This window comes from Eurytemora carolleeae, unplaced genomic scaffold (genome assembly GCF_000591075.1).
Source record: "Eurytemora carolleeae unplaced genomic scaffold, Eaff_2.0 scaffold256, whole genome shotgun sequence".
Lineage (NCBI taxonomy): Eukaryota > Metazoa > Arthropoda > Copepoda > Calanoida > Temoridae > Eurytemora > Eurytemora carolleeae.
The window spans coordinates 75,132-97,102 of NW_019396155.1; positions in this window are offsets into that span (position 1 = coordinate 75,132).

The following is a 21,971-nucleotide window of genomic DNA, read 5'->3' on the forward strand; positions in this document are numbered from 1 at the left end:
TGAAGACAAGAACATCTCCAGAAAAATGTGCTAAAATATGGAGACACAACCATCTCAAGAAAAAATTTGCTAAAATATGGAGACACAACCATCTTCAGAAAAAAATGTGCTAACATATGGAGACACGACCATCTCCCGAAGAAAATGTGCTAAAATATAGAGACAAGACCATATCAAGAAAAAATGTGCTAAAATATGTAGACTCGACCATCTATGGAAAAAATGTGCTAAAATATGTAGACTCGACCATCTATGGAAAAATGTGCTAAAATATGAAGACACAACCATCTCCAGAAAAAAAAAACTAAAATATGTAGACACGACCATCCCCAGAAAAAAAAAATGCTAAAATATGAAGACACGAACATCTCCAGAAGAAAATGTGAATTTAGAGATATTGAATATTTCAGATGTTCATTTCAGATTAAAATAATTCGAAACCTATAATTTGTATCGTAGATAACCAGTTCCTCCTGCCAGGATTAAACCTTTTCAAAACAATTTTGTATTTTATAAAAAAAAAACGAATTATATAAGAACAATAAGATCACTTTGAAATTATTTTAGTTTGACCGAATTTGATAAACCCTCCTCAACCTTCCGGTTCAGGTTCCATATCCAACCCGTTGCTCAGGAGAAACTGAATTCTGGGTTCGAAAAAAGAATCCTCCAGCTCCGGAACATACCCGGAGTTTAAGAGATCATCCTCCGTTCAGGATCATGGACGGGGTTGCGGAGAAATAGAATTAGTTTTAATTAATGTAGCAGTTCTATATAACTCCGGATATACAGTTTATACAGTTGCATGTCCATTATACAAATACACTCTTAAGAGTTTAAATATGCGTTCTTAATGCAATTAAGACAGTCGATGATACAGTTGGTTTAGAATACAGTTGGTTTATAATACAGTTGGTTTAGAATACAGTTGGTTTAGAATACAGTTGGTTTAGTATACAGTTGGTTTGGAATATAGTTGGTTTAGAATACAGTTGGTTTAGAATACAGTTGGGTTAGAATACAGTTGGTTTAGAATTTCGTTGAGTAAGAATACAGTTGGCTTATAATAAATCTGGTTTAGATACAGTTCGTTTACAATACATTTGGCTTAAAATACAGTTGTTTAGAATACAGTAGGTTTAGAATACAGTTGGTTTAGAATACAGTTAGTTTAGTATACAGTTGGTTTAAAATACAGCTGGTTTAGTATTCAGTTGGTTTAGTATACAGTTGGTTTAAAATACAGTTGGTTTAGAATATAATTGGTTTAGAATACAGCTGGTTTAGTATACAGATGGTTTACAATTCAGTTGGCTTTAAATACAGTTGGTTTAGAAAACAGTAGGTTTAGAATACAGTTGGTTTAGTATACAGTTGGTTTAGAATACAGTTGGCTTAGAATACAGTTGGTTTAGTATACAGTTGGTTTAGTATATAGTTGGTTTAGAATACAGTTGGTTTAGAATACAGTTGGTTTAGTATACGGAGTTGGTTTAGAATATAATTGGTTTAAATACAGTTGTTTTAGAATACAGTTGGTTTAGATTACAGTTGGTTTAGAATACAGCTGGTTTAGAATACAGTTGGTTTAGAATACAGCTGGTTTAGAATACAGTTGATTTAGAATTCAGTTGGTTTGGTATACAGTTGGTTTAGAATACAGCTGGTTTAGATTACAGTTGGTTTAGAATACAGCTGGTTTAGAATACAGTTGGTTTAGAATACAGCTGGTTTAGAATACAGTTGATTTAGAATTCAGTTGGTTTGGTATACAGTTGGTTTAGAATACAGCTGGTTTAGAATACAGTTGGTTTAGTATACAGTTGGTTTAGAATGCAGTTGATTTAGAAATCAGTTGGTTTAGTTTAAATTTGGTTTTAAATACTGTTAGCTTAGAATACAGTTGGTTTAGTATACAGTTGGTTTAGAATACAGGTGGTTTAGAATACAGTTGGTTTAGAATACAGATGGTTTAGAATACGGTTGGCTGAAAATACAGTTGGTTTAGAATACAGTAGGTTTAGAATACAGTTGGTTTAGAATACAGCTGGTTTAGTATACAGTTGGGTTAGAAAACAGCTGGTTTAGTATACAGTTGGTTTAGAATACAGTTGTTTAGTATACAATTGGTTTGGTTTAGAATACTGTTAGTTTAGTATACAGTTGGTTTATAATACAGCTGGTTTAGTATACATTTGGTTTAGAATACGGTTGGCTTAGTATACAGCTGGTTTAGAATACATTTGGTTTAGTATACAGTTTGTTTAGAATGCGGTTGGTTTAGAATACAGTTGGTTTAGTATACAGTTGGTTTAGAATACAGTTGGTTTAGAATACAGTTGGTTTAGTGAACAGTTGGTTTAGCATACAGTTGGTTTAGAATACAGCTGGTTTAGCATACAGTTGGTTTAGAATACAGTTGGTTTAATATACAGTTGGTTTAGAGTACAGTTGGGTTTTCACTGAAGTTTTGAGGAACTTTTGAAATGCAAATCTGTTAATTTTGATTGGCACAATTAATTGAGCCGGAAAAATTTATAAAGCATAGATTGAAGTGAAATAATTTAGAATGCATCATTACACATTATCTGGAACTGTATATACTTTTGCAGTATCTGAGTGTACAGTTTAGTAACCCTCTGTTTGAAGAATGGCATGTCCGATTCACAACAGAAACCCTAAAAGCTTTTGTATGCTTAAGATATTAATGAAATATTCATGTTCTTAAATGGAGTGTTCGCGAAAATTACCGATGGTGATGGCTACTAATCTTACGTCTATTTTTTGCGTCTATAAGGAGACATTTGCTAAAACGACTAATACCGAAGAATGTAGGGTCCATAAAAATTCAGAAAGTTGCAACATTCGACACAAAAATCCATTTAATTCCAAACAAATCATTCAGATATTACAACCTATTATCATCGATATTTTTTCGACGCATTCGTGATATTTCATAATATTTTTTTATGCACAGTACACGTAAAACGCGAACAGTTGACCGCCAGGTGTCTCTGCTCTCGATGCTTTGTATGATTCCACGTGGCAGAGACATCTAGCGGAAAAAAATCGTCGTTTTAAATGGATTGTATATAAAACAAATAGAAAATATTATGAAATATCAACTTTATATTGTCGATTGTCGAAAAATTATCGATGATTACAGTGTACAGGTTGTAATATCTAAATAATTTGTTTGGAATTAAATAGATTTTTTTACAATCTGAACTTTCTGATTTCGTATGGGCGCAGCGTTCTTCGGTAATAGTCGTTTTTAACAATTTACTCCTTATAGACGCAACAAATAGAAGTAAGATTAGCAGTGATCACCATCGAAAATTTTTCGCCCTAAGCCTATACGAGGGGAGGAAGGCCAACCACATCAATCTCTAGTCCGAACCCATTCTCATCGTTTTCTCATCCGAACCACATCGAAATCCTCGTCCTTTCAATATTATTTTTTTTAAGTGTTCGATCCTTGAAAATAAATACATTTTTTGAAAATATGGCGACGTTAGGGCATAGATGAAATACCAAATTTTCCCAATTAAATTTTAGATTTGTTTTAAAATGAAAATGCTCCACAAGGGCCCTTTCTTTCGCGGAAAATGCCGCAAAACATTCTCAAACTCGATGTAAACAACTTTTTGTAATATTCCAGCTCAAGTTGGATTAGAGATATAACTTACAATTTTTATATGATTAAATACTGTTTGAATTCATAGGGTTGTGACCAATTAATTGTAGCAAATGATTTGAATAATATAAATTGAACATTATTTTTTCTAGAATTTTAAGCATGCGGCAGGCAGTAGTGATATCTTAGTGGGGACAACAAATCTATCTTATTTGTAAATAAATCAGAAATCAATGATTTTTTTTGTATGGGTTGAAATGGAAAGATTAAAGACCATGTTCACGCGAATTCTTTGGTATAAATTTTTATTTGTGAAAGTTATCCATTTTGGAGGCAGAAGAGATTCAATTTTGAACCTAAATAATGTTTGACATCATTCTCGTGGATTTGAAGATTCCTACATCTCAAAATCCTTGGAAAACTTTATTCTAGTCATGTTTTATGCCCTAACGTCGCCATATTTTTAAAAAATGTATTTATTTTCAAGGATCGGACACTTAAAAAAAATAATATTGAAAGGACGAGGATTTCAGATGTGGTTCGGACGAGAAAATGATGAGAATGTGGTTCGGACTAGAGATTGATGTGGTTGGCCTTCCTCCCCTCCCTATACCCTTATTATATTTTGCGAACACTCCCTTTAACTTTATTGGTTTCAATTGTGGTTTTTTCTATAAAAGTTTCATGCTGCTTTCTGCTACGGAAACTATATGAGGGAGTTGCTTGAAGTTAACAATTTTCATGATAGAAAATAATACGATTTTCTTAAACATTATTGATCAAATGGTTTACAGGGAGGGTCCCTTGAAGCTACAATAACAGTTCCTTTGAGACCTAAATGATAAAATAAGTGATAAAATGTATGGTATATTAAGTATAGATATCAAAGATACTGTGTATCTTTACTAAGCTGGGTTGCCAAGTAGTTTAGTATTTCTAGTTTTATTGAGCATCTTTAATGTTGATCTTTATCATTGTTCTATACAACTAACCTCTCAACTAGGTCGTCTAGATTCCCTCTGTCCCCTTGTATATATTCCCCAACAGTTACCCCTATATCCCCATATACCCCTACCCCCCCCCCTCCTCCGGGTTTGAATGATCTATGTTGCCAAAAAGTTCTTGTTGCTTAGGGTTTAAAAATAAGTTTTAGTTCAAATTTAGTGGCAGTTTTGTATAGAGGGATCCATGAATGTGTGGAGAAGTAAGACGACATTTTACATATCTGATGAGTATCTGATGGTGTTATGAAGAAAATTTTTATACCATTAAGTGGAAAATATAGCTAGTTCACTTTTTCTGTGTTTCACGCTCATTTAGAAATTCACAACTTTGCTCTTATTGGTCGTCTTTCTACTACACTCCCACTCTTGTTTCCGATATTTTCTGTAAATTTTCATTATGCCCCCCCCCCCCTCCCTATGAGAAAAAATCCAATAAGATTTTTGTATGCTATGATTTTTAATTAACGGGTTTTTCTGATCGGCTCTTATTTTCTCGATATATTCTGGGACACCCTGTAAAACAAACTTAAACTTATTTTTAATGAAACTATTTTTAGATAAGAATATTTGTCTCTATCCCCCGCCCCCTGATCCAGGAAAAGTTTCTAAAACTCTAAAATCATGAATGTATGAATAAATGCACAAGGATTACATTTATTCCATTTTATTTCTTCTTTATCTTAAATATTTTCCCAAATTATTCTTGAGTAAGCACAGAGATATAAAAAGAGAATTTAAAAACCCTCCAGGGTCTGGATACTGGCTTTATACTAACATAAAACAATCAAAATTCAGATACAGATATTTTTATATATTATACATGATACATGATACAGAAGCATGATAAATATAACACTATACATGATGATACATGATACAGAAGCATGATAAATCTAACAATATACATGATGATACTTGAAATATGATACATGATACGGAAGCATGAAATATCTAACAATATACATGGTGATACATGAAATATGATACATGATACAGAAGCATGATAAATCTAACAATATACATGATGATACTTGAAATGTGATGCATGATACAGAAGCATGATAAATCTAACAATATACTGATAATACATGAAATATGATACATGATACAGAAGCATGATAGATCTAACAATATACATGATGATACATGAAATATGATACATGATACAGAAGGATGATAAATATAACAATATACATGATAATACATGAAATATGATACATGATACAGAAGCATGATAAATCTAACAATATACATGATGACACATATTACAGAAACATGATAAATCTGACAATATACATGATGATACATGAAATATGAAACATGATACAGAAGCATGATAAATCTAACAATATATATGATAATACACGATATATAATACATGATACAAAAGCATGATAAATCTAACAATATACATGATGATACATGAAATATGATACATGATACAGAAGCATGATAAATATAACAATATACATGATGATACATGAAATATGAAACATGATACAGAAGAATGATAAATCTAACATTATATATGATAATATACGATATATGATACATGATACAAAAGCATGATAAATCTAACAATATACATGATGATACATATTACAGAAACATGATAAATCTGACAATATACATGATGATACATACTACAGAAGCATGATAAATCTAACAATATACATGATAATACATGAAATATGATACATGATACAGAAGCATGATAAATCTAACAATATACATGATGATACATATTACAGAATTATGATAAATCTGACAATATACATGATGATGCATGAAATATGATACGTGATACAGAAGCATGATAAATCTAACAATTTAAATGATGATACATGAAATATGATACGTGATACAGAAGCATGATAAATCTAACAATATTCATGATGATACATGAAATATGATACATGATACAGAAGCATGATAAATATAACAATATACATGATGATACATGAAATATGATACATGATACAGAAGCATGATAAATCTAACAATATACATGATGATACATGAAATATGATACATGATACAGAAGCATGATAAATCAAACAATAAACATGATGATACAGATTCATACATGATACATGATACAGAAGCAAGATAAATCTGACAATATTATACATGATGATGCATGAAACATGATTCATATTACAGAAGCATGATAAATCTAACAATATACCAAACCATAAACCACTGATCCTCGAATTTAAAGTGCCCACATTGGATATGGAGATCAAGTGTTCAAGATTAACAATATCAGCACATATTATGTATATAAAGTTTAGAAGCGTATTCGAGGAAAAGTTAATAGAATTTAAACTAAAACTGGTTCATTTTAGTTCCAACGGCCATAACAATTTAAAGTTGTAACGATAGATTTTGAAAATAAAGGTAAAATCTTTATATTGTCGGGTATGCAAATCCTATCCCACCGGATTCTGGAAGGAAAGTAAAATAGAATAATATTCTATAGCTCTCCTTCTTTTCTGTTACAACATTTTGGAATAAGATTTCCAATTACCATGCTGATTTGGCTGAGTCCGATAAACGGGCCAAACTTTTTTAGATAAATCGAGTGCAGGACCCCAAGGAAGGATTTTAGAAAAAAAAGTGCATAAAACAAAACGTAGATTTATACTAATTTTAGAAAGGAATTGAGTTTTTGTCACAAATTCCAATTTTATAATTCCAAAATCTCAACAACCAGATGATGTTTACCTTTCATATTTCAAACTTACATTGTTTGATCCACCAGAATTCATAGTTTGAAATATCTACGGTCTACGACATTTGGTTTTAAAGAAATTGGGATTGAAAAATCCGAGTTTGTGGCAAAGACTCAATTCCTTTATCAATGTTAGCAGAAATTTACACAAACTTTTTAGTTTAACAACTGCGAAGAAAAAATAACCGATTAAAAAGCAACAGTAAACGCTAAAACAAGCTCAGTTGACTTATAAGTCCCGAAATTGCGAGCTTGATAATTGAATAATAGTTTTTGAACTAGTAGTGTGATAAAAGTTGGATAAAGATGAGAATATAATAATTAAAGATGCAGTTAAAGGTATAAAACGATTGCACACGCGCCCATGCAAAAAAATTGAGTCACAAATATATTGTTTTTGTATCATTTTGAACAAAGAACGTTTCAAAATTTATGATTGTAAAAAACGTGGTTTCATGTTGTAAAGACGGAAACCTGAAAAATACTTGTTCAGTAATATTTTGTAATTTTTACAATTTTAACAACAATATTGAAACTTGGATGGGAAACCTTTAATTGATATTGAATTTAAACTTTAAAGAAAGAGTTTTCTGCATTTTCTTCAGGAATTCGGTTTATATTCTAGAAAGAAAATACTCTAAATTTTAGGTTTTAGATTTTATAGAAATATTTTGGATTTTTTCCACCTTTCGTCTTCCGCACTTATCCATAGAATTCACTCTTGTTCTAATTCTAGCCTGGGAACCCAGCCTTGCCCAGGTTACTCAAAATTACTCCAGCCGTTTGGTCGTAAATTATCCAATCAACTCCGAGTCTCAAAATCAAGGTAAGAACATTCACGTGGCTCTCCCAAGTTCCCCAATCAAAATTAGAGGCAAATCGGTTCAGTGGTTCCTGAGCAATGATCTTAAAAACAAACAAACAAACAGAAAAACAGAGATTACAACTTTATATATATAGATATACATGGAACATACAGGATACAATTATACATTATAGATACATAGATAACAGAATACAGGATGAAAAATACATGATCAGGATACAGAATACAGATAACTTAATACAAGATAAAGAATAAAGAATCCAGGCACAGGATACCTGGATCATAGAAATACACATTACAGAAATTCAGGATACAGAGGAACAAGATAAAGGTGCGGGAGCAGAATTCAAGATACAAGATATATCGGAAACGGGATCGGGATTAAGGATTGCAAGATACAGAAACCATAATACAGGATACAGGATCAGAAAACAGGATAAAATATAGACAAGGTATAGTATAAGATACAAGATTCAAATTACACGATAAATGGTAAAGGAACGGCTAAAACTTCAAACGCAAAAATCCGCAAGAACGTTGCCAATTACTTTTCAGAATCTCTAAAGCTAAAAACAAGTGTTTCATGTTTCTAAAATTCACATATCTCAGGTTACAAAACAAGTAGGAGTGAAATGTAAGACCAAGGCGTTGCGTTACTTCAAAGTCGATCCAGTCTTGAAAATTCATGCGACTTTTATATCAGCCTGGATTCTCTGGATCTATGTGTAGAATACAAGATGGAGGATAAAAGAGTTAAAAACCAAGAAGAAAGATAATTTCTCAAAGTATTGAACATAACTTCCAGCCAATCATACAAAGTTTAAACTTTAAAAACCAATAATTGACAATATTTTCCTCAACCTGAAAATAGATAGATAGATAGATAGATAGATATGGATAGATAGGTATATAGATAGATGGATATATAGATAGATATAAAGAAAGATAGATAGATAGCTAGATAGATAGATAGATAGACAGATAGATAGATTCAGAAGCAAAATACAATTTTCAATAATAAATTGTTCTTTGAGAAGTAATTTATAATTTTTTATCAAAAAATAATAAATTAATAACAGAGTTTGCGCTTCAACAATGCGTAAAAGTGACCCAAAAGGGGGGGTTAGTTTCACCTCCCCCCCTTTCACTCCGATTCCAAATAAGCCTAACTTGCAGATTAAATCAATTCCATTCATAGGCTATAAAGTTTTATCAGTTATAAAGTTCAGATATTTATAGATATAAACATTTTTTTATAGATTACTAGTGGTTTACAATTCTCATTTATAATAAATACCTTATAAATTGTGAACTAACAGATAGTGTCGACATCGTTGTTAATCGTTTTTTATGTAAAAACGAACGAAGCCACCTCTTAGACTTCTTGAGCCACTTTTTGATACAGATAACAACTTTGGTCAATGCAAACTTCTGTCTTATGTTTTAGGAAATAAAGAAAATGTTCAGCTTAATGTGGAGCTAAACAAGGGGTTGATCTCGAAATGCACAGTGGGAAACTTATACAGTATAATCTTCCAGAGTATAAATGTAATGTTTTATTATAATGAAAAATTCTTACTAGTGATGGGTAAAAGATTATAATCCGGTTATTGAACAGTAATAAAACAACGTTTTGTCTTCTGAAAAAAATGGCAATTGATTTTAAATCTCTATTTTTAAGTATTATTCTTTTAACTTTTGAAGCTGGGGTACTGCACGTGAAAATTGTTCACATTGTCTATCGTAAAGTTTGGTTTGGTCGCCGGAGAAAATCTTAGTCAAAGACGACTTTACAACGGAGTAAGCTCATTGTGTAAGGTTAACATTCGTACAGTTAGAGAAGAAATGGTCGGTGGGAACCTTTTTTAATGAACAACCCTTTATTTTAGGATGTTTTTCTTTTAGAAGCCTTCGGATAAATCTATTAAGCTTCTTTAGTGATTTAAATTTAATTTTCTATCATTTTTACTTTTACGCAATTATGCAACATTTGGACTCTGACAGATGATTAACGCCAGGACAAAGCAAAATCAATTGTTCTTTCAAAAAAAATTTGAAAAATCTCCTACTGTAAGGTCAAGATTTTACATAGTGAAATAAAACCAAACTTTTAGAGAATACAATTTTAAAATACTTTTTATTTATCAGCTTTTGGTCGAATCTCGAGATTGGATAATTTTAATACTGATTACTTAACCTGATTATCCACTGTAGACATTTTTGATTTCTGCTAAATACGCTCTCATTAAATGGCGCGCAAAAAACGGATAAAAACGCGCGATGCCCGACTCTAATACAGATGAGTTAATGAAAGCCTAGATAAAGATATAAAAATATGCTTTGTTGGTTAAGTTTGAAGGGAATTGTCTGTGCAGGCTGTAAGCCTACTCTGCCGAAGTGGATAAATCCTGTTTACACAAACATTTAGCTTGAAACATGCTCGTAATCCAGTTTCTTCAAATACAACGACATTAAACCGGTTTCTTGAAATACTAGAGCATAAAAACCAGTTTCCTCAAATACAACAACATATTTTCCAGATGGGTTATTTACTAACACCGCTTAAATGTCATGCTGACTTGAGTTTGAAATTTGTCTCGAACCGAAAAGCTTAAACTTGTAATTCTTGTCTTTAGAGGAACATATTCAAACGTAATTAAAAATCAACTCCACGCCAAGATGGCAATTAAAGATTAAAAGCTTAGTATGATCAGTTTTAGAATTTATAGATATCAATGTTTATGATTTTCCAAACTGAGCTGGGAACTTTTGAATGGTGGATATCGGGATTAATGCTTGATCCACTCTTTTTCATAATCTCCAGATTAAATATTGCTTGTTCTCCTCATGAATTTAATCTCCAGAGCTGAAAACTTTAGAATGGGATATCCTTAATCCTGATCGGATAATTAATCTGGAGATTAAAAATGAGAGGAGAACAAGCAATATTTAATCTCGAGATCAAGAAAAAGAGTGCATTAAGCATTAATCCCGATATCCACCATTCTAAAGTTTTTAGCTCTGATTAATTAACAGATCGGGATTAAGGATATCACATTCTAAAGTTTTCAGCTCTGAGCTGAAAACTTTAGAATGGTGGATATCAGGATTAATGCTTAATCCACTCTTTTTCTAAATCCCAGATTAAATATGGCTTGTTTTCCTCATGAATTTAATCTCCAGATAAGTCAACAGATCGGGATTAAGGATATCCCATTCTAAAGTTTTCAGCTCTGAGCTGAAAACTTTAGAATGAAATATCCAGATATCCCTTCGAATAATTAATATCCAGTTTAAATATTGCTTGTTCTCCACATGAATTTAAACTCCAGAAGAGTTAACCGATCAGAATTAAGGATATCCAACACAAAAGTTTTCAGCTCTGGTTATTTATTTTTATTGTGGTTTTTAGACTAAAGTGACTGGCGCATTTCTCCTGCAGGAAAACATAAATAGGAACTAGCAGAATTAAATTCTTGTTAACAAAGAAAAACGACAATATCTTCCACATTATTGATTGGGTACCGTTGTAAATCGGGCATTGGAATCTTTGCATGGAGGGTCACTTAATATTACGCTTTCAGATGAGCTGCTTGGAGGTAAGTGCCAGCAGATGAGCTGCTTGGAGGTATGTGCCAGCAGAGAGAGAGTAAGAATGTTTTCATGAAATCCTTTACTTCAGTGAGAACCAGAAAACTGTGCAGAATAAATGTCTACTGTGTTCTTCTTTTTACAAAAATAAGGATTTTGTATTTGAAAAGGTTTTCTACTGATTTATCTCCAGGGGGCGCATACAAGGGGGGGGGGAATTTGTGGCTTAGCCCCCCCCCCTTGATCAATGTTATTTATGGTGTCCAAGGGTTTTCAGGCTGTGCTCTACCCCGGAAAAGAAAAAATGTAAGGCTCCATGTACGCCCATTTATCTGTTTATTTCTAAATATAAAAATGTTCATGATACTTTTTTAGAAATACAGGGTGTTCCACGAAACATGACGATTGGTGAATAGTTTAAAATGTCTTCTTCCATAATTTGATAAGTTGTTTGATACTAAAGACACTAATAACATTTTTTATATGACAGTTATACTAAAGTAAAATTGATTTCACAGTAAAATATGTATGAGTTAAACATTTTTAAAGAAATAAACTGAAAACAGTCTTTAGTATCTAATACAGTATATGGAAGAAAACATTCAAAACTATTCACCAACTGTCATGTTTCGTGGGACACACTGTAGTTAAATTGCAAATTACAAAATTCTATGGAACAATGTTATCTAAACTAAATATTGATTTTCCCTTGGGGATTATTATTTGTCTCAGAAAGAAATAAAAATTGTTTTGTTTTAATAAAGAATAACTTCTCCTTCAATAAAAAAAATGGGATTGAATTCGACAAGTATTGATTATTGACTAAGAACAAGACGGTATTGACCCAGACCCATGTCTCTTTTTCGCAACGCTCCCTTTAAAGATTTATTTATAATAGATATAGAATAGTAAATCCCGGGTTTTATTGTGAAGTTTAACCACCTAAATAAAATACGCGAAGGATTATAAAAGATAAATTCTTAATATTCCCGGGAAATAATGTTTTAACTGAGTAACATTAAAGATAGGGTTGGGTGCTCCCTGCTACCCTCCCCCCACCCCCACCCCTCTCCGCTCCCTGTTTCTGACTTTTACTCATTGCTATAAAGCTCCCTGTTCTCTGTAACCCACTTCCTAATTCCTACCACCTGTGCCTGCTGTTGCTCCTGTTCCCCACTTCTTGATCCCTGTCGACGACTCCCAGCTTTCTGTTCCCAGCTTCTTACTCCCTTTTTATCAAATCGAGCTCCAAACTCCAAATAACCAAAGTGAATAAATACTAAAGTGGAACAGACTAAGGGAACGACGACAGGTTGGGCCATAAGGTTTAATTTGGTTTGGAAATAATTTCATGAAAAGATTTCGTTTGGAAAGTAAAGACTAGAAAAAATAGACTAAAGACCCATGTAAATGTCGTCTTCAGATAGAACTTCGAAATTTTCACGATTTAAAATCAAAATTTTTTGTACGTTTCTATGTAGTTTATATGTAAATACTATTTAGTCGCTTAATCAATTCATTGATTTTGCCTGGCACTTCTAATTCTAAAGGAATTTATCTTTAAAACTGATAGTTTTGTTTCAAATCTCCCTCCATTTTAAAATATGTTTGTAAATTTCTTAAAACAGATCTATGTTATCATCCAGAGGCGTATTCAGGGGGGGCTATGGTGGCTCATCCCCCTCCTGGATCAGTGGGGGGGGGGCGGCCTCCCCCCTCCCAAAAAGAAAAAGAAATGTAAGCCCTTAATATCTTTAAAACTATGTCTAGTTCTCAACCACTCTTAAATCTGTCAAAATACAAAAGCGAAGACCAAGAGATATATTTCGAAGATCTTCATTTTTCGGTATCACAAATTGTGCATTCCTTGTTTTACAGATTATGCTTGCAGGCATTATTGTGTTGTCTGAAATCATTTATTGTGCAGTAAAATGGCTAAAATTCACTTCTGAAATCTTAATTTACGTTAACTTATATTTAAGTTAAATACAAATTCTAAGTCTGTGATTGTAAACAAAGGGAGTCCAGTTTCTGTTGTACTGTACACTCCGTATACAGACCAATTTATATATATATATACATATTTCTAAATACTTGGGACATAAAATGTCGTCATCCAACTATGAGTTTGGTCCACTTTAGTATTTATTCACTTTGCCAAATAACCCACTCATTACTTATTCATTAGTCTTCACTCCTTTCAATCAAAATATCAGATCCAGGCTCCCTGTTCCCACTCGTTGCTCCTTTTTGCTCCCTGCAACCCAAACCTCAGCTTCAAGCTCCCAATCTCCCCCCACTACCCCTTGAAATCTTCCACCAATTCCTGCTTCGTGTCCCTTGAAATCTTCCATCAACTCCTGCTTCGTGTCCCTTGAAATCTTCCATCAACTCCTGCTTCGTGTCCCTTGAAATCTTCCATCAACTCCTGCTTTGTGTTCCCCATTCCCCTCTTCCAAGTTCCAACCACTCCCAGCTCCCAACTTTCTAAAACTATGACTGAGCACGTTCCAACATTTTCAAGTCGTTTCGTTTACGGTTAGTTCCAGCCTATGTCAAGATAAATCTCAGGTAGTTTTAGAGGATAAGAACAAGACTTTATATCGTTAACGATACTTTCCGTTTTTTAAAAGTTACCGTTAGTTAACGATCTCAATTTTATTAATGACGTTAACGAAAAATGTTTACCGTACTGTACCATTATTACATGATTAAATTGAAAAAAATTGAAAAATCTTGTTAACGGTTAATGTCCCTATACTCTCTGCTCCAAACTTCTCGCTCCCGAGGGAGATTTAAATAAAAACTCAACAAAATTGTCACAACTTTACGTCTTGTTGATATTTGAAGGAATTGGGTGAATAGGATTTTGCAGAAATCACAACATACTTCAAATAGAGAAAAACTGAGACGTATATATCCCCGATAAAGCATTTTCTAACAAAGATAACCACTTCGATGTTATTAGTGCGTCTGTAAGAACTCGAAAATATTGATAATTTGTAGCAAACAATTAGAATTGAATCTAGGGTTTACATCGGAATTACGGGTTACGGTTTACGTACGGAAATGATTCGGAAATTTTTTCCATTTCCATTATGGATAAGGTTCCGGAAACTCGGAATTCCGGAACAATTTCCGGAACGATTTTTCCCTTAACCCGGAAATTTCCGGAACGTTGTTCCGGAATTACGGAACGTTACGGAATATTGTTCCGAAAAATTCCGGTTTATGGAACAATTTTCCTGGAAAAGGTTTGAGAAAACGTTAAAGACATCTTAAGCTTATGCCAGCCACAACAATTTCTCGTCCGAGCCACATTCTCCTCATTTTCTTGTCAGAGCCATCTCGGACTCCTCGTCCTTCGATTATTTTGTGTTAAAAAGTTTCCAATTCTTGAAGATAAAACTATTTTTAAAAATCTGGCCACGTTAGGACATACAATATGGATGGACTAAAGTATTGCAATGATTATATCATGTTGGAATCTTCAAACCTATGAGAATGATGTCAAACTTTATTTAAGAAAAACTTTAATCTCTTTTGCCTCCGTAATGGCTAACCTTCGTGATATAAAATAAATAGCAAAATATTCGGCATACCTCTGCGTATAATTTTCCTCATGGAACCACCCGGAAAAGTTCTATGGTTTTAACTATAATTAACGAAAAAGATTGAAGTTCTATAAACATTAAACTTTAATTCAATTAAAACTTTTTTTTCAATTTACAAAAATTCCGGTCTGTGAAAAAAAATCGTAAACCATTAACATTCCGGTTTCCATTTTTTCCGGAATTCCGTTTAACGCAACAAATTACCGGATAATTCCATTTCCAAAACGGAATTTTTTTCCGGAAAAATGGAAACCCTAATTGAATCAGATCTCATTAATAACCCTATAACCCTATTCTTTACTAATTCTGGCACACACCTGGCTAGGTATTATAAGCACTGGACGTTTTTTTTCTTTAATTGATGGCATTTTGAAAATTTCGTGGGGAGGGGGAGGGTACTCAAATACAATTTTGTTTATTTGTTTAATTAAAAAAGTTAAAATTTTAAACATTATTAACATAGAAACTTTAAGTCTCTTTGTTAAAGACAATTTTGATTATTTTTGATTTTCGTATAAGATTTTAAGAACAACATATAAGGACTAGCTGAGGTCTGGCTTAAATGTCTGGTTGAAATGTCTAATTAAAATGTCTAGTTAAAATGTGTAGTCGAAATGTCTAGTAAAAATGTCTAGTTGTTATGTCTAGTTAAAATGTCTAGTTAAAATGTCTCGTTAAAATGTCTAGTTAAAATGTCTGGTTGAAATGTCTAGTTGAAATGTCTAGTTAAAATTACTAGTTGAAATGTCAAGCCAAAATTTCTGGCTGAAAAGTTTTAAATGTCTAGTTGAAATGTCTAGTTGAAATGTCTAATTTAAATTTCTAGTTAAATGTCTAGTTGAAATGTCTAGTTTGAATGTCTAGTGGAAATGTCTAGTTAAAATTACTAGTTGAAATGTCAAGCCAAAAATGTCTAGTTGAAAAGTTTTAAATGTCTAGCTGAAATGTCTAATTGAAATTTCTAGTTAAATGTCTAATTAAAATGTCTGGTTTAAATGTCTAAGAGTTAGAAGAATGTATAGACGCGTAAAGTTTAATGGTCTCTAAATTAAATCCAAAAGTCTATTCTCTGAATCTCAGACAAAGTTTCTACAAGGAGAACTTCAACATAGGCCTGACTCTGGTAATTTTACAAAGATATCATTTGATTGGAAACTTTTTTTACTATAAAATATAAATATATATTAATTGGAAATGGTCTAAGGGAAAATTTGCGAAAATAGGAAAGGTCAAACTACTTTGATTTTTGTTTGTAAATCCGCCCAACCCTCGCTAATATTCTCAATCTGAGAGAGATTACAGATTTATTATTGTATTAAAGATATCCTGTTCTTATCACATTATTATGAAAACATCGAAAAGGAAAATAATGTTGATTGATTAATAATCATTTATTCATTTTAGGTTCATCCCCTTTCAATTTTGGCAAACTGTCCCTTTAATGTTGTTGAAAGAGGTTAAAGAAAAAAAACAATAAAACATATTAAATCCGCTCTAAGAGTTTGTAATAAATATAATACAAAATATTTTAAGAATTCTTAAATCTTGCACTTCCAAATCACAGCTGTTTGTTTATCCCTTAGACCTCTGTTTTATGTTTAGATAAAAAATCTTGAATGTCGCCAAACAAACAAAAATTCTATACAAAAAAATGCAGGTCGGTATGTTTATTACTTTTATTTTAAATGTTGAATCTGCTTTCTTCAGAAATGTTTTTAATTTTTTTCTACATAATCATTTAATTTTATTTTTTAAATTTATGGCGTTAAAAAAAAATACTAAAAACTCCTTAAAAAAGTATGCAAACCTCTGGCATTGACACTGCAGCTTTAGTTGAATTTTTTCTTTAAGAATAACATTTTTTGGAAGAAAAATCTGAAATTATTAATAAACAATCCAAGCTTCATCAACTTTGATCCTGTCAAAACTCAACTGCAGGGCGGACCTCTGCAACATGTCTTGTAAATTGAAAAAGATTTAATTTACAATTTCTAAATGTTTTTTTCCACGAGAACTGGACAACAATAAAAATACAAAAAGTGTGAAGTAATTTGATATCTCAATTTATACAGGGAGACCCAAAACAAATTAAAATTTGAAGACGACATTTAAGCAATCATATGTGTATTTGTTGAAAGCAATTCATTTTACCATGAATTGGGTCTTCATATACACTGCACAATGGCTGTATTTCATTTTCCTCGGAATGTTTAAAATCATAACTTGAGGTTAGGGGTTGTCTTCCTATTCCACACTTTTATAGGTCTTACTACAGATATGGATAAACTTTTTACACTGTTTAACCCAGAACTTGTGGGAAATCGAAAGAATTTATAAAATGGCGTCTTCAAGTTAAAAATACTGTATTTAATAACATTTTACCTAAATCTTAGTAAGTGTATAATTAAATAAATAACCATGAAATGTTCTAAAGAGCTCCACATGATTATTCAATGAAAAAAAACTGAATATCTACAACTTTCCATTATCAGCAAGTTTTTAAACTCTTTCGTGTGTTCTGAGTTAAACTATATGTAAACCATTGCACAGACTCTAGAAATCAGGAAGAGTATGTATCTAAGTAATATAAGCTTTGCGACAATGTTATTTGCTTTTGATGAATTGAAAGCTTTGGGAAAACTTCTTCAAACTGTTGGAAAACTTCTTCCAACTGTTGGAAAACTTCTTCAAACTGTTGGAAAACTTCTTCAAACTGTTGGAAAACTTCTTCCAACTGTTGGAAAACTTCTTCCAACTGTTAGACTCAAGTTGTGGTTCAACATTTTCCAATGATCATGAAACACATTCTGGAGAATATGTTTCAAATACACATAAGATTGTTTCAATGTCGTCTTCCCGTTTCCCATTTGTCCCACTGTATAGTTTATATCCAAAGAGGGGTATGCTCAATTAACCTTGATTTGAATAATACTAGCATTTTGAAGAATTTATCAAATGTCGTCTTGACAATTTTTAATGATCGAGTTTTTTACTATATATTACGTAAATTTCAGTATTTGCAAAAATAAATAAATAGCCACGAATATGCAGGAACAGTTTTAAAGAATTCCATATAATCATTTAATTAAAAACCTAAATATCTGCAACATTCCATTATCAGGAAGTGAAGAATATGACATTTGATGAATTCGTTATTCACTGTATGAAAGAATTCGTTTTTTAGCTAGCTTGAAAAACGTGTTTATTTCTGATAATGTCTCCATTATTTCCTTAGCAAGAAATGCACAAGAAATGAGTAAAGAAACCAAAAATAAAAATTGTTAGCTTTCAAAAAGTAAAAACATGAATGTCAAATTTATACTTGATCAGACAAAGCTTTCAAGAGTATCGTTTTGAATCTCGGGTCCCTGGAAATTACGTTTATGTTCTTATGTTTGTTGTTGCACCCTGTATTTTCCTGGTTGGTATTGTACTAGAGGATTTTCTGTATATTCTATAAATGCTTGAGTATGGTTGGCACAGTTTCCAGGAATACAATTTCTCCGCATATAAAACCTAGATTTCTAGGTCTGCTAAACTACTAAACCTTGTCAAACTGCAGTGCTTGTTTTCACGAAATATACTTCACTAATTATATCAGATTCGTCATCATTCGTAATCCTTAATTTAATTAATCCTTATATATTAAATCCTTTCGTATTCCTTTCATCATTCGTATAATCTTTAACCATTTGTAATTGAATTTATTTGTTTATTTGATCAATTATTTTTTTGTAGTCCTATGATCATTGTAATAAAGTGCAATTGTTTTGCGAAATTGCATTATTACTACACAATTTCAGAATTGAAAAAATATTTCAAAGAGTTTGGTTGAAATTATAGGAAACATGAAATAAAAATGAGTAAATGCACTTTTAGGGCCCGGGGTGTGTCAAACAGGTTTTACATACAGAGTTACCCACAAAGGATGAGACTGAGACTGCAGAGATTGTACTGAAGTCGTTTATTCTTAGGGTTTCCACGAAATGGCTAAATCTTTTGCGCAAAATTTGCGCTATTTTCGCGCAAATTTTATTTTTGCGAACTTTTGCGATTTTGCGAATGATTGCGCAAATTGTTGTTTTTTCGCGCAAAATTGATGCGCAAAGAAAGAAAAATATTGCGTTTCGTTCCTCAAAAATTGCGCAAAAGTTTTGCGAATGGAAACCCTATTTATTCTGTAAAAACATGTTTTCTTTCATTCATGGTTCCGTGTAGGCCAAAAATGGCTTATTTCTGACTTAATCATTTAGTTAAGCATTAAAATACTCGATTGAATGCAGAAACCAAACCTCAATCTTTAAATAGTCATATTTTTAGATTTTTGGGTCGTCTTCACAGTCTCCGCCTTTGTTGGTAACCCTGTATTCATATTTAGATGGAGATAATTTTATTAATTTATTCCTTAGGGAAAAAAATCTTTCTAAAGGTTACAGGGGGTAGCTGGGAGCGATGGGGGGCGATGGGGTGTATAGGTAAGACATTTTATTATTTGGTTCTAATATAATTTGACACCTAGTCGAGATAGGGTGTGTCTATAATATAATTTATTATATATAATAATATTAATTCCATTACCTAAATGTAATATAAAACGATGAAAGCGATACTGATAGATCTTCATGTGAATTGTGATAGTAAGCAAGTTTTTGAGGGACTGATGATTCAGGGGCGTAGTCAGGAATTGTCCAGGGGGGCTTACATTTTTTGCTCTTTCCATGATCATTTATTTTTTTGTAGTCCTATGATCATTCTTAATAAAGTGCAATTGTTTTGCGAAATTGCATTATTACCCGTTGGGGCCTGAATACCCCCTAAAATCAATAGATTTCACTGGTCCATGGGGGATTAGCCACCATAGCCCCCCCCCCCCCCTGACTACGCCCCTGGAGGAATTATTAACTTAATTTATTAAATACAGAATTTAGATCATTTTCTAATCAAATTATACATTTCCTTTATAAAAAGCTGATTTTTGGTATGCAACAATTGTCATTGAATATACCGCTGATCTAAAAAGCTTATTTATGTAAGTCCATTGCTAAAACCAGCTCTTTACAAAGGAATACCATTTACTGTCCGTAAATGATACATTGTAAAAGTGTTTACTGAAGACGGACAATAATTAAAGATGTTCTCTTAAAACTTAAAGTTCACGATAACACGAACACGAGAAGAAACAAACGCCACCCAAACGTGTTTTGCGGCATGCGTGCTCCTCAATTGGTAATTAGAAATAAAAAAGTTAACATTAAACAGTTTATTCCTCAAAAATAAGACCATTGACCTATGTTAATGACCCTATGGTGTACATGTACACAGGGGCGGACACAGGATTTAAGTGAGGGGGGGGGCATGATTTTTTAGGGACAAAAAAAATGATAATTAGGAACAAAATTAAAGGATTGGGACAGGGATTTCAGGTGGGTCGGACACAGTATTAGGAACAGGAACAATAATAGGAACATTAGCAATTAAAGAACAAAAAGAAATTACTAGTTTCTTACCAATTTCTAATTCTAAATTTATCGTTAACAATAACATTTACTTGTTGTCGTTGATTTTTAAATTAAACTGAAGAAAAGACTCAAGATGTGTAGTGTGCCGCGTACCAATAAAACAAAACACAATGTCTGTCGTCGTATACTACTTACATCGTTGGTTATAAACTTATATTTATTTTTAACAAGCTAGGAAAATATTTTTTTTCGTCCTTCTCTTCTGATGATTCAATTTTTCAATAAATATTAATTATTATATTTCCAGTAAATAAAAAATAATCAAATAGCTTAAAATTGAAAAACACATACGATTTATCAAATTTGGAACATTTTTTGCCTCGAAATCTCAGGGGGGGGGCTACGCCCCTCCCTGAATCTGTCAGGGGGTGGCGAATGTCCCCCCGCCACCCCCCTGTGTCCGCCCCTGCATGTACAATATTGTTAAAGCTTTCTTTATTGCTCCTCAGTTTCGAAAACAAATCTATAAATGGACAAATTCCTGAATTAATATTGTACATCATATCATATTATATTCTAATGAAGAGAGTATTATTTTTTATTTCCTGCTATTATATATATTGATCTTTTATAGTGAATAATGCTTAATCATGTTAATTTTTTTGCAGTGGCCTGCAAGTAGTTTCGTTTATTTATAGATTTAAAAATAAAAGTATTTACCATAAGAAGGCTGCAGAGACTGCAGTCTGCAGAAGGGTTGAATTGTGGCACGTGATAATCTGAATACAAACTTCACCTGTTTACAGGCTGTTTTGTACTGGTACAGGAGAGTCAGAAGAAATGGGATTTTGTAAAAGACAACTTTTTATGCTTTTTTTGCCTGAAACCTTTAGAAATTAGCTAACTTTTGATAATCATCAATTCATTTGTTTTTTGCATAAAATTGAATGCTGTTCTGTTTTTATTATATTTTTTATTTAAAAAACTGGAGATTGGATAATTACTGGGATAATTCGTTATAAAAATTAAAATGTCATCTTTTAAGTCACATATATCGAATGACTCCCCCTGTATTTAGTACTGCATACCCTCGTATTTCAGTAAAT